This window comes from Kogia breviceps, chromosome 17 (genome assembly GCF_026419965.1).
Source record: "Kogia breviceps isolate mKogBre1 chromosome 17, mKogBre1 haplotype 1, whole genome shotgun sequence".
In the NCBI taxonomy this organism is placed as follows: Eukaryota; Metazoa; Chordata; class Mammalia; order Artiodactyla; family Physeteridae; genus Kogia; species Kogia breviceps.
In genome coordinates, this window is record NC_081326.1 from 43,671,811 (window position 1) to 43,686,093 (window position 14,283).

The 14,283-nt window shown below is 42.0% G+C and overlaps 1 protein-coding gene across 1 annotated transcript in view; it reads right to left on the reverse strand.

Moving 5' to 3' along the window:
- RNF19A (ring finger protein 19A, RBR E3 ubiquitin protein ligase) overlaps nt 1–9,406 on the reverse strand; it is a 59,171-nt gene extending 49,765 nt beyond the window's left edge. Inside the window, exon 1 of the mRNA XM_059042468.2 lies at nt 8,786–9,406. The gene's annotated coding sequence lies outside the window, so the exon portion shown is untranslated. The remainder of the gene's footprint in view (nt 1–8,785) is intronic.
- Between the last annotated feature and the right edge of the window lie 4,877 nt (nt 9,407–14,283).

Genomic DNA, 14,283 nt, shown 5'->3' on the forward strand with positions numbered 1-14,283 from the left:
AATCAAGAGACAGAGGGGATCTCAAATAAGTCACGGAGATACAAAAAATGAAAAGGATACAAACCTGGAACTGTTTCACAAATACTAGTCATGCAAAGGTGCATCTGCTAGCTGATACCCATTTGCTTTTCTCAGAACACTGCATCAACTTTTTTTGGCTGTGGAACCTATCCTGTCTAGTGACACTAAACTATCCTTCTAGTGACAGCAATCTAACCTTACATTTTATAAGTGAGAAAACTGTATTCTAGAGCTACTCAGTCGAATGTATCATCACTAGGCATATGAGGCTATTTAAGTTTAAATTAATTAAAATTAAAAAAATTAAACTCCAGTTCCTCAGTTACACTAGTCACATTTCAAATACTCTATAGCCATATGTGGCCACTGGCTACCATACTGGACAGTGCAGGTCTAGAATGTTTCCATCACTGCAGAAAGTTCTATTGGATAGTGCTGGTCTGGAGATTATTTGATTTATCCATACAGCTAATGTGGCAGAGCCAAAGTCTCAGTCCTCTTTCTACTACTTTACCTCCTCCACAAGACCTTCATTAATCACCTGGTTTCTGAATTATCACGTTGACCTTTTGTTAAGTTCTGGCTTACAAATATCCATTTGCTTCCCACAGGTAAACAAACTTTAAGCTTTGCATTGCATTCCGCAATCTTACCTTAGTCTCTCACCATTCTCCTACATAAAAACACACTCTAGCCAACTGGTCTACTTGTTAAATATATTAACAAAACATAGTTTTACCTCCATGACGTTTCCTATGTCTTTGTCTCTGCCTGAATACTCTTTTCCACCTTCTCTGCTCTGCTTGTTTAAAGCGCTACTCTTCTTTCAAGGCCCAACACCTACCTTATTTCCACAAATCATCCTAGGTCAGTATTTATAGATAAACTACTAAAAATTGTTTCATACTTTTATATAGAAGTTTACAATTTTCTAAATACTTCACCTAAATATTTTACTCTGATTCTTTGCTAGAATGTGGGAAAAAAGTTAAGCAGAGTAAAGGTAATCAAGAGTGTGTGTACGTGTGGCACTGATTACAATTTTTTAAAGGGTGATCAGAGCTTACTGAAAAGATGACATTTAAACTAAGGCTTGAAGGGAGTTAGCAATGAGGAAATCTGGGGAAAGAGCATCCAAGGCAAAGGCAACAGCCACTGAAAAGGCCTTAAGGTAGGAATGTGCCTGGTATGTTCAAGGAATAGCCTAGAGGCCAGAATGTGGCCAGAGGGAAATGAGCAAAACAAAGAATATATGAGATAGGTCAGAATGTTATGGGACCAGGTTGTGTATGGCTTTATAGACCACTGTAAGAACTATGGCTTTTATCCTAAGCAAGATGGGAAAACTTAGGGGGCTTCTAAACAGAGACAGTTTATAATCTTAATAATCTAAAAGGATAATTCCAGTGCTAAGAATAGAATGGGAAGGAAGAAGTAAGGACAGGAACATGGAGCACAGTTTAAAGGCTAATGCAATACTCCAGGAGAGAGATGACGATGGGCATAAGGGTATGTTCTGAAACTAGAACTGACAGAATTTCCGGATGGAGTCCAAGAGGATTCTGGCCTGATTAACCACAAGGCTGAAACTGCTGTCCAGTGAAATGCAGAAGGCTGTGAAAAGAACACATTTAGGGAGGAGCTAAGAGCAGGGTTTCATTTTCATTTCATTTAAGTTTGAGATGCCTTTAAATCTCAGGTGAGAATGTACAGCCAAATACCCACATGACAGGCATGGAATTCAGGAAAAAAGTCTGGCTTAGAGATAAAATTTTGGGAAGAGTTGTTATACGAATGGTGGATAAAATCACAAGCATGGATGAAGTCCCCAGAGGAATAAATAAAGAAGGACTGAGCCCCGTGGCATTCCAACTTTAAGATATAGGGTAGAAGAGGAGGCTCCAGTAAAGCAGATAGGGAAGGTAGAAGGAATCACACCCTCATGAGACAAAACCTCTTGGTCTATCCCATCAGTATTATACTTGCCCCCTCCCCTAAATATAAACTGTATCTTAAGAACGACCTGAGAGACAATAAGAATGTATCTTACATGATATAAGCTATTTCTTAGGCCTGTTCAGACTTGAGGGTATTAAGACATTTCCTCTGATACTTCTCAGAATGGATAAGAATTCTAAAGGAAGAGCCGTCTGGTCTCTGAGAGTCACAATGCATGATGCAAAACAAAGGTAAGCACAGATCTTTTCAATTTTGACTGTATATTAGTTTCCTGTTAACAAATTACTACAAAGTGGGTGACTTAAGACAACAGAAATTTATTTTCTCACAATTCTGGAGGGTAAAAGCCTCAAATCCAGCAGTGTTACGATCCCTGTGGTGGTTCAGGAGAATCTGTTTTTTGCTTCTTCCAGCTTCTCGTGACTACAAACATTCCTTGGCTCGTGGCCACATCACCCCAGTCTCTGCCTCCATGCCTCACATTGCCTCCACCTCTTCTGTGCATCTTCCCCTCTTCTATCTGTAATTTCCCTCTGCTTTTCCCTTATAAGGACAACTTGCCATTGAATTTTGGACCCCTCAGATAACTTGGGATGATCTCCTCATCTCAAGATCCTTAATTACATCTGCAAAGACTCTTTTTTCAAATAAGGTATCATTCACAGGTTCCAGAGATTAGTATGTGAACATCTTTTTGAGGGCCACCACACAATCTACTACATGACTCCAGAAATTTTTGCTAAGGTCATCAGTAAAGTGTGTTATGTTTATGCAAAAAGCCAAAGGATATTATTCATCTATAATTTTTTAAAAGTTACTATTATTATTTTTAATGAAAGGATATGGCTATAAGGAGATAACTACTTGATTTGGCTATGTATTTGATTTAGCTATATTTGGCTACGTGTAACTGCTTACCAGGTAACCACTGCAACCCCTGGTTTGGATAAAGAATCAGTTATTGTGCTATATAGTACATATCCTGTACTATAGGATGTGATGATAGACTTTTCTAAATGGTTGCTTTATTTTCCCCACTTAAATGCACTTAATCAGTCCTCACCCTCTCTTTCCAAAGGACCTTATTTCATGATTTTGATTTAAGGATGCCTATGTAAGAAGTGTTGGTTATTCATGCAAACAAAAACTGAAGGATAAATTAGTTAAGGCAATATTTAAATAGATCAGAGGTTTAAAATCTGGTTCTGGGGCAGACCTAGTCACCTCTCCTGACTCAATATGTTACAAGAGGGCTTCCCTGGTGGTGCAGTGGTTCAGAGTCCGCCTGCCGATGCAGGGGACACAGGTTCGTGCCCTGGTCCGGGAAGATCCCACATGCCGCAGAGCGGCTGGGCCCGTGAGCCATGGCCACTGAGCCTGCGCGTCCGGAGCCTGTGCTCCGCAACAGGAGAGGCCACAGCAGTGAGAGGCCCGCATACGGCAAAAAAAAAAAAAAAGTTACAAGAGCATCTTGTATTGATTCATTCATTGTAACTTATTCCAGTGTGGGAGGTAACAGGACCTCCGCACCAGTAGTCTCAGGGGTACTTTTTTCTTCTGTTTTTATACTGAGATTTGCTATGACAAGTTACAAATAATTTAAAAATCTATTTTGTAATAGTCTTGTCTGAATAGTTAAGAGTGTTTCAAAGACATAATTTATACTAATCAAATGAAACAGATGATAGCACATTCTCCCTCATTTTACAGACAGGGAAAGAGAGTGAGGCAGAGCCATTTTGGGAAAGTTGTACAAATGAAAGAAGTCAGGTATCCTGACTTCCAATCCAACTCAGTAATTCCAATTCAATGACATATGTGCTACTGTATTTGGACTCAAAAGACATGTTAGAAAGAGACTATCAAAAAAGACAAAAGAATTTCTGTGGAAAGGAAAAAACATTTCATACAAAATACTCCTAGAGCTATGCTGTCCAGTGTAACCACATGGTGGATCGAAGACTTGGTATGAATAAAAGAATGTAGTCATTCACTAATACATGCTGAGACAATAATGATTTGTGTATGTTGCGTTAAACAAAATATATTATGAAAATTAATTTCACCTGTTTCTTTTTACTTTTAATGTGGCTAACAGGAAATCTTAATTTATGACTTACATTATATTTCTATTAGATAGCCCTGCTATAGAAAGAGTTATGAAATAGTTACATTACAATACATAATTTTTTTAAAAATAAATATTTATTTACTTCTATTTATTTGGTTGCGCCGGGTCTTAGTTGTGGCACGTGGGCTCCTTAGTTGCAGCATGTGGGATCTAGTTCCCTGACCAGGGATCAAACCTGGGCCCCCTTCATTGGGAGCTCAGAGTCTTAACCACTGCACCACCAGGGAAGTCCCATACAATACATAACTTTATCAGTTAGCAAATACTTACCCAACACCTATCATTGTCAGGCCTTATGCTAAGTGCTGAGACCTTAAGAGTGAACAAAGATAATGGTCCCTGGCATCATACAGTTTACATTATCTCCTACACTTCTACTGCACATTTCATATGTATTATCTCATATGCATAAGAATAACAGAATACTTCACCATTTGGGGAGCAAATGCCAATACCTGACTTAGAAATCACAAAATATAAATCATCAATAGATTTATAGTAATGGCCATCTATTTTTGTGATACACTACTTATATTATTATGCTATATACGATTTATCTGGAAGCCTAACACTATCTCACTCCCTATAGCTTCTCCTGGTTTCTTGTTCCTTCCCTCTAACTAGTTTGCTCCCTCCTAGGGTTCATCTCTACCATAAGTCTCTAAAACTGGCAACCTTGCTTGCTATTCACATTACAGCAGGGCTGTTTATACTTTCAGGGGTCTCCAGAGGAGGACAGGGGTCGAAAATGTTAAGTGTACATAATTTTAAGGGGCTAAGTTCAGTTTTTTGAACCCAAGACTGAGTTTTGAAGTTTCTTTTCAGCTTAAACAAACTAGAGTGATTTCTGAGGATTTTGCTTCAAAATTCAATGCACAAATTTATTTGAGGGCTAAAACAACTCCTTATTAGTTTTATCATACTGAGGATTTCACAGAAGAAAACTCTACCCAGGGAGGGGGAAGGGGAAGCTGGGACGAAGTGAGAGAGTGGCATAGACATACATACACTACCAGATGTAAAACAGATGGCTAGTGGGAAGCAGCCGCATAACACAGGGAGATCAGCTCAGTGCTTTGTGACCACCTAGAGGGGTGGGATAGGGAGGGCGGGAGGAATATGGGGATATATGTATACATATAGCTGATTCACTTTGTTGTACAGCAGAAACTAACACACCACTGTAAAGCAATTTACTCCAATAAAGATGTTTTTTAAAAAAATGCTGGTATACTCACACACAGAAAAGGAAACTCTACCAAGCAGGACTTCAAAAACAAATTAACAAGTAGCATTTCTCAAGTAAATGACTTTTAAAAGAAAATAGTAGGTAACATCAATAGAACAAGAATGTTTTTTAGGCTAATATCCTAGCTTTCAAGAAAATGTCAGTAATAAACAAATTAATTGTTCAGGTTTTATTGACAGCTACAAAAAGAGCAGTACAAGCAAAACTACTTTATCAAAAGGTGCTAATTTTTCTCAGTTTAATACATCAAGTATTACTGACATGTGACAGCTATTGAGAAACGAACGAAATATCCAAGTTTTAAATACCCAAAATGATTTCACTGCCTTTCTTCTACCGTCATCTGAAATACAGATGTGTTTAGCAAAGGAACAGTATCCCACAGTCTTTAGCTGTGCAGGTGTGGTTATATATATAGCTGTTGCAGGGTTATACAAAGCTAACAAAAGCTGGTACCTCATAACTTAAAAATTAAAAAGCCAAAGAAAAATAATAATTACTCCTGACTGGAGAAAAAAATATCACCTAAGGAAAATTTAGCTGATCTCCATAAGTAATCAGATTAACATTTTGCTTAAAAAAAGATCAAACCAAAACCTTTAAGCTAAAGTACTTCATGTATGACCATGGGTCCTTTCAGACCATCATTAAACTACTAGTGCTAGTTTGCCAAACACAATGCCAATACAATCAAATATAAATTTAGAAATTCAACCTTTTTTTGGCCTTCAGCCCCAAATGGCCTAATTTTTACGTGGGCCTTAAATGATAAAAGATCATAAAGCTTAGCAGGAAACCAGCCTGCATTTGACAATCAACTGTCACTTGTTAGAAGCATCAGAAAAACAAATAACAATTCTCTAAGATTTCCTTTATAACCTGAGTAGGGAAGAAATATAAAGAGGCAATTCAGATATAAATGCAACAAAATTTATCCCTAGCTTACTCTCTGCCCAGCACCTGACCAGGGGTTTTGACGTGTTATCACAAATATTTGTCTTCCTTCTCCTCCTTGAAAAATTCAGAAAACTACGTTTTTCAATCCTCAGCGCCCTCCAGATTGGGGGTGGGGGTGGGGAGGTGTGGGCAGGAATGATTAGAAACTAAAGAATTTCTGTGATAAATCTAAGGAAGTGTTAAGGATAAAATCAGAACCTGCCATAATATACAAGAGATTCTTTCAAATGATAAGTTTGTTTTAAATTAGCTATATTTAATTCCATCTAACAACCGCGTGAGAATATCTTTCAATCTGATCCCATTGAAGAGAGGCGACCCCAAGTGTCTTAATTCACAACTGCAAAAATATGACCTTACGACTTCCTCTATTTCAAATGTGTGAAGTGCATTTATTTTCCACTAAAATGCTGAAGTAGCTTTAAAAACAGACAATAATCTTAGTATCTTTCATATGTTAGGTAGAAAAAAAACAGTTTCATTTAATCAAGTAAAAGGGCACCCAAAATTCTACAAATCACAACCAAAGTTTTAAAAATTCCAATACTGGTCTGAAGACAGTAAAATGGACCGTTCTTTCTATAAACTCTAATGATCAACTGAGGCGTCATTCAAACGAAACAACAATATTTCAAGTCTGGAGACTAAAAATTGAGTCGTGTTTCAATTCCTAAAATAATGTTACAGTTTTAAAAGTTAATCTTACTGGAATCCTCCTGGAAGTCACAGATACTGAAAAACTACACTAGCATTAGTTGCCAAATGTAATTTTTTCCTCAGAAAGACACCTTGCGGTGACATTAAAATAGTTTCTGAGGACACATGAAATTTAAATTTCAGTTACACTGTATACAATAATAGAAAGGGGAATAAAACTAACAAATAAAAAGGGTTTTTGTTGTTGTTGATGTTGTTGCATAACGTGGTTTAGGTCCCAAGACTTAATTCTAGAGCTTTACCATGGAATTGCACGTAGCAAGCAAAGAACATCTGAAAATAAGCATCAACAATAGATCATCGCCATTTTCTAAATACAAGTATTTACATTTTGATTCAGTCTGACGTTCTGACAGTTGGGTGTTAAGGAAGCATAAACAAGCCAATATGGTAATAACAGCTTGACTTATAAAGATGCTCATTAAGATGGTTAATGGCAAAACCGAAAATGAAACTTGGGCATACCGGCAGACTTCACATAACAAAAAGGGTCAAGGAATTAGGTTAAAATAAAAAATACATATGTATAAATAAAAAGACAGCCATGTTCCTACCAAAAAAAAAAAAAAAAAGAAAAGGAAAGAAAAGTGGAATGCTAAGGAAAAATCACAAACATTTTAAGGCAACCGATCAGAGGAAACGACTGCTTTATTCCTCCACCGTTTACTAACATTTAATACTAGCGTTTACAGCCAACACCTGGGTTTGAAAACTGCAGAGGCATTTAAATGTTCTTTCCAACGTCCACCCAACAGGACATTCCGCAACATTTTGAATAGTAAATATTAACCAGAATAAAACATCATTCGTATATTTCTACCTTCAAGAGCTAATGGGAAAAAAATTAAGACCTTTCTTTCTCCCATATGCAGCCTTAACCATTCTCTCCTCTCTTTTATTTACTGCCCTTTGTCGCGAGGTTAATGAACCCTGAACTTATTTTCCTTCTTCCCATTAATGAAAAGGGGGGGGAGGGCAACGGCAGAGGGGAAGCCAAATGATAGGAAAAACTGGAAATTAAAAATAGTGGCATTACTGGCTGGAGGAAGACTGACAACTCCCTGAAGGTTTAGCGTGAGGGAGACAACCCTGGAGGACCCCTCCTAAGACATACTTCTCCCCAAGACCCCACCATTTTTCGTCTAATTTCTGGTTTTGCAGAGGGTGGCAGTCCCCCGGATGAACGTTCCCCACTGCCTGCCTCTCTTTTCCCCGAGGCCTCCAGCCGCAGGGGGTGGGGGGCGCTGGCCCCGGATCCGAATTTGCAGCGAGGCCCGGAAATCGGTCCCGTTAGAGCCGATTTCACCCATCAGGAATGCGCTCCGCCCCCGCCACCTCCCCGCCGCGGCCGCCCTCCGCATCGCCTGCTCCAGGGGCCGGGGAAGTGCAGGAGGGGAGCGCCGCCTCCGCCCGTCACAACACCGCCGGGTCGGCCGCCCTCGCCCCAGACTGCTAGGGCCAGGAGGACAGGGCTCGGGGCGTATCCCACGCCTCCCCTCCGCCCGCACGGCCGAGGGGACGCCAGCGCCGGGGCCAAGCCTGGGACGCGGAACCAGCCCGAGGCCTGACCTCCGGGCCGCGCCGGCCCCGCGCCGAGCACTAGCAGGGGAGCCTTTCCCGTGGGATTTCCGAATCCATTTCCGTCCCGGGGAGGGGCGCAAGGGTAGCAGCCGGAGAGCCCCGTGTCGGAAACTGGAGCCGCCCCTGCCCTCTGGCTCCCGGGCGCAGCTTCCCCCCGTACCCGCCCGTACCTTCAAGTCCTCAGGGCGGCGCAGGGCTGCGGCCGAGCAGGCCCATCTCCTGGCGGCGGCAGCAGCCAAAGGAAGTACGGAGGAGGGTTCCTCAGACCCGCCAAGGCGCCTCTCAGCTGGGGCGGGAGGAACGGAGAGGAGGGGTCCAGACCGCCGCTTTCCCGAACTCCTCCTCCGCAGTTCTGTCTTGACTGTTGTTCCCGGGAACCAGCGCCGCAACTGCCATTCTCCCCCTCCCTCAGCCCCCGCTGTCTCCGCCCCCTCCTCCCACTCCTTCCTCCCGCCCCCGCACCGCCCCTGCGCACCGCCCGCGTGCCTTGCGTCATGGCGTCACGCCCACCCGGCCTGTCGCGGGCGGCTCTGGGACGCGGCTGTTCGCTCGCTCGTGTTCTCCCCGAGCACTCCCGGGAGGTCCCCGCCAGCGACTCGGGCGGCCGGGAGTGTGGCCCCTCCCGCCTGTCTCCCCGCCCGGGGCTGTCAGTGGCCCTTCCTGCCCATCATCCCGCAAGACTTCCCCGAAGCGGGCCGGGCTGTGGGGCAGGTGTCTCCTCCAAGGACGGGTGGGAGTGGCTGGAGGTGTAGGGAGATGCTGGACTTGCGGAGCCCGGCTTTCGGCGTTTCGCACGCCATTATTCATTCCTTTGTGTTCTCACGGTTCACCTGCTAGATTGGCAGCCCCAGGGAGAGCCGGGCCGTGGTGCTGCAGCGAGTTTCTAACCTCTACGGGAGGAAATGTCCTTCCCTCAGGGTGGCGGCGCCTTACCGCCCCCTTCTTTTAACAGACCTTAGTTTTCCGCAGGGGCTGCTAGGAGCAGCCCTTAGCCACAGTTGAACACTTTGCGTGAGGGTTCGGAGAATATTTTACACTCACCTCTTTTTTTCCCACTTGATATCACAGAATCCCTAAAGAATTCAGAATTCTATTTCAGTTATGTTTGATACCTTCTGAATTACTTTAATCCACTTTATCCGTTCCACTCCCATATCCTTGAAGCCAGCCATACCACCTTTGAATTTTTTAACCTACACATGACTGGGTATCAGTTCATCTTCGTTGAATAAACATTCAGTCCATTCCTTACTCGTTGATTTCAAGATTTAGTCACTCTTTGGAATACTGAGAACAGGAATGTGATAGATGCTGGAAAGAATGTCCTTTCGCCATCTGTTACTTAACTAAATATATCCCCCTATCAATCCTTGTTTTAGTGTATCTAATTTAAATTAGAAACAAACCAAGGAGCCATGGTCTTTCAGAGGGTACTTGGTATCTTTGGTAACCCAGTAAATATTTACCAATTAGAAAACTAAACAAGGTTTCTAAGCAGTTTAGGTCTAAGTATATTTGACCACAACTCTTAAAGGAAGTAATGATGGGTATGTTCATTTTCATTTATCGGAAGTTTTAAAGCTGTTATATATTCCTTTAAGTGCTATTTGGAGGCTGCCAGCAATTTAATCAGTGGGATACTCTGAGCCTACAGGTAGTACAAGAATAGTAAGTTAAATGGATTTATAGAATGGTACCCATCCATAATATAATCCTTCCTGTAAATATATCAACATGTTGAACAACATTTCATAACAGATGGGGCATTGTCTTGGAAGGGAGTTTTGAGTAAAGAGTCTGTGCAGAGTGGGAATGGTCTTGTACTGTCATAATTTCCGAAGATGCCTTTTCCTGTCATCTTAAAAACTAGAGGGATTTCCTGTTCTTCACTAGAGCAACGTAAATCTATTAAAGAAATATCTGTTGAACATCTCCACTCAAATCCCCACAGGCACTTCAAACTTAGCCTGTCCAAGACAAAATTTGTTATCTTTTTCTCAAAACTTGCCTCTCTCTTTTACCCAGGCCCAAGCCAGAAATCTAGGATTCTTCCTAGGCACCCTCCTTTTGATCAGTTCCAGTTTGTAGTTAACCACCAAGTCCTGCTTATTGCATGTCCTAAACATCCCTGCACTCACTCTCTTCCATATGCCCCTTCTGCCTTTGGGGCAGGGGTTTCAGCTTGGGCTGCATGATAGAATCTCCTCTGGAGCTTTAAGAAATATCCTGACGCCCAGGCTGCATCCACCAATTGAATCAGGAGCGCTGAGGGTGATGCTCAGGCATCAGTAGTTTTTAAAACTCCCCAGGTGATTCCAATGCAGAGCCAAGGTTGAAAACCACCTGAGGGCCTCATCATTTCTCACTGGATTACTGCTAAAGCATACTAATTGGCCCCAGGTGCCTTCATTTTTGGTGTCATTCTCCCTTCTTTCCCTACTCTCTTTTAATTCATTCAATATCAATTCAATAAATATTTATTGGGTGCCTAGTTCAGGCAGAGAGTTTTGCTGTTATTGAAACAGGGAATACAGCAATGAAAAAGACAGGCCTTGTTTCTGCTCTCATAGAACATATATTCTGGGGCACAGAGTTGGGGAAGGCAGAGTAAATAACAACAGAGACATAAACAAAAGGAAATAAATTTACCAGAGTAACGTATAGAAACCAGGGAGCCTGTTACTTCAGTTCGGTGTCTCAAACTAAAGTCCTCTCCTCTGACATTTGAGCTGGGTTCTATTAGGTTGGCCAAAAAGTGCCTTCGGTTTTTAAGTTTAAAAAAAAAAAGACATTTTTCATTTTCACCAAGAACTTTATTGAACAACGTATTCACCCTTTTGTTCCACTACCTTCTGCCATTTTTCAGGCAACTTCATAATTCCATCTTCCCAAAACTTATTATCTTTTTTGAGCAAAGAACTGTTCCAGGTGCCTTTTACAGTCTTCCAGGGAATTGAAATTTTTTCCATTAAGAGAATTTTGTAAAGGCCTAAATAAGTGGAAATCCAAAGGTGCAATGTCTGGTGAATACAGCAGATGAATCAGAACTTCCCAGCCAAGCTGAAACCGTTTTTGCCTGGTTATCAAAGAAGCTTGTGGCCTTGCCTTATCCTGATGGAAGATTATGCATTTTCTGTTGACTAATTCTGGATGCTTTTCATCAAGTGCTGCTTTCATTTGGTCTAATTGGGAGCAGTAATTGTTGGAATTAATCATTTTTTCCCAGTTTTCTGGAAGGAGCTCATAATAGAGGACTCCCTTCCAATCCCACCATATACACATCACCTTCTTTGGATGAAGACTGGCCTTTGGCGTGGTTGCTGGTGGTTCATTTCGCTTGCTCCACAATCTCTTTCATTCCACTTTATTGTACAGTATCCAGTTTTCATCACCCATCACAATTTGTTTTAAAAAGGGAATGTTTTCATTACTTTTTTTTTTTTTTTTTTTTTGCGGTACGCGGGCCTCTCACTGTTGTGGCCTCTCCCGTTGCGGAGCACAGGCTCCGGACACGCAGGCTCAGCGGCCATGGTTCACGGGCCCAGCCGCTCCGCGGCACGTGGGATCTTCCCGGACCGGGGCACGAACCCGTGCCCCCTGCATCGGCAGGCGGACTCTCAACCACTGCGCCACCAGGGAAGCCCTTCATTACTTTTAAGTAGAGGACTGCATGCGGAAATACGGTCAAGAAGGGTTTTTTGCTAACTTATGTGGAACCCAGACATCAAAGCGATGAATATAACCAAGCTGGTGCAAATGATTTTCAGTGCTTGACTAGGTTATTTTGAGTATGTCAGCTATCTCCCACATGTATAACATTGATTGTTCTCAACCAGTGTCTCGATTTGATTGCTGTGACCTTCAACTGGTCTACCCGACCGTGGAGCATCGTCTGGCAAATCTCTAGCGCGAAACTTCGCAAACCACTTTTGAAACGTTCGACCAGTCACAGCACCTTCTTCAAACACTGCACAAATCTTTTTGTGCATTTCAGTTGCGTTTTTACCTTTCTTGAAATACTAGAGCATAATATGCTGAAAATGTTGCTTTTTTTCTTCCATCTTCAATATTAAAATAGCTACACAAAAATTCACCAATTTTGATGTCTTTTTTAAAATGCACGCTGATATGACAGCTGTCACATACAATCTAACAAAATTGTTTCGAATGAAGTTAAAGACAACTAAGTGTTACTAGAGCCATCTTATGGAAAAAACCAAATGAACCTTTGGCCAACCCAATACAAGACAAGAAGGAGGCAAACAAGTTACGGGGTGGGGAAGGCAGAGAGAACAGCAGATGCAAAGGTTCTAGAAAGACAAACTTGCCAAGTTCAAGGCAACTAGAGGCTGAAGCATGGTGAGTAAGAGGCAATATGATGTAGGTTTAGAGAGGTAAGAGGCAGCCAGATTATTTAAGACCTTTTAAGGTCATCATAAGAATTCTAAATGGTTGGGATGGTGTATGATGAGAAACAATAGATTTTTAAGTGGAGTGACACCCAATTTACCTTTGAAAAGGATCACTCTAATTGTTTTGTGGATCAGATTGTAACAGAGCAAGAACAGAAACAGGGAGAGCAGTTAGGAGGCTACTACAAGAATCCAGGAAAGAAATCATAGTTCTTTGGACCAAGGTGGTGACAAAAGAGGATGGTCTTGGTATTTGTTTTAGAGGAAGAATTGATAAGACTTGCTTGGAATGGAGTAAAAGTAGGCAATGAGAGAAAGAGAGCAATGGGGTTACAATAATAACTACTCTTTACTGAATACATATTATATGACAGGCACTGTTTTAAGTGCTTTTATAAGTATTAGGCCATTTAATTATGAGTCCCAAAAGGTAGGTGCTATTATTATCCCATTAACAAATGAGGATCTGAGGCTTGAGAGGTTGTCATCTGCACAAAGTTAACACAGCTGGTAAGTGGCAGAGCTAGGATTTGGACCACGCAGGCTGTCTGGCTCCAGAGCTCCTACCCTTCTCCCATCCCTACCCCAGCCCCCTCCATTGATGACACAGTCAAAGTGAAAATGTCTTCAGCCACACAAAGCTGCTTGCAGTACCACAAATCCTCTCTCCTTTCTCCCTTCCTCTCCTTCTTTTCTCTCTCACACATGAGCATCTTCTTTTCTTTGCACATGCCATCTACTCTGCCTAGAGCGCCCCCTCCCCTCCCTCTGTCTAGCTCAATTTATCAACCATTGCTGGCCCTCACAGGCTAAGCTGAGCCCATCTTCTCTGGCTCCACAGCAGTCCTGTGCCTATCTATAATTTTCTGTGTAAAGCACTTCATTATTTTTGTAGGTCTTTTCCACTACACTTTGAAGTCGGGTAGCTTAATCCTGACACATAAGGAAGAGAAGAAGGAAGCAATCAAAGATGCCTAGCCATGTGCATGTGGCATGCCTTCCCTGGGCAATGAGAGATACGAATATGGTAAAGTATTGTCCCTGCTTTCAAGAAGCTTGTAAACTTGGCAAGGAAACAGACACATAGAAAATCACTCTAATACAAGGGCCAAAAGTGTGATAAAAACATGTTGTAGGAGCACCAGACAGGACATTGGAAGTCAGAAGCTCAGCCTTAGGGTCGTTTCATTGGAAAATATGCAACCAGGAAGGGGAGCTTGGGTTTTTTTTTTTCACCATCATCATTTAACACGGTT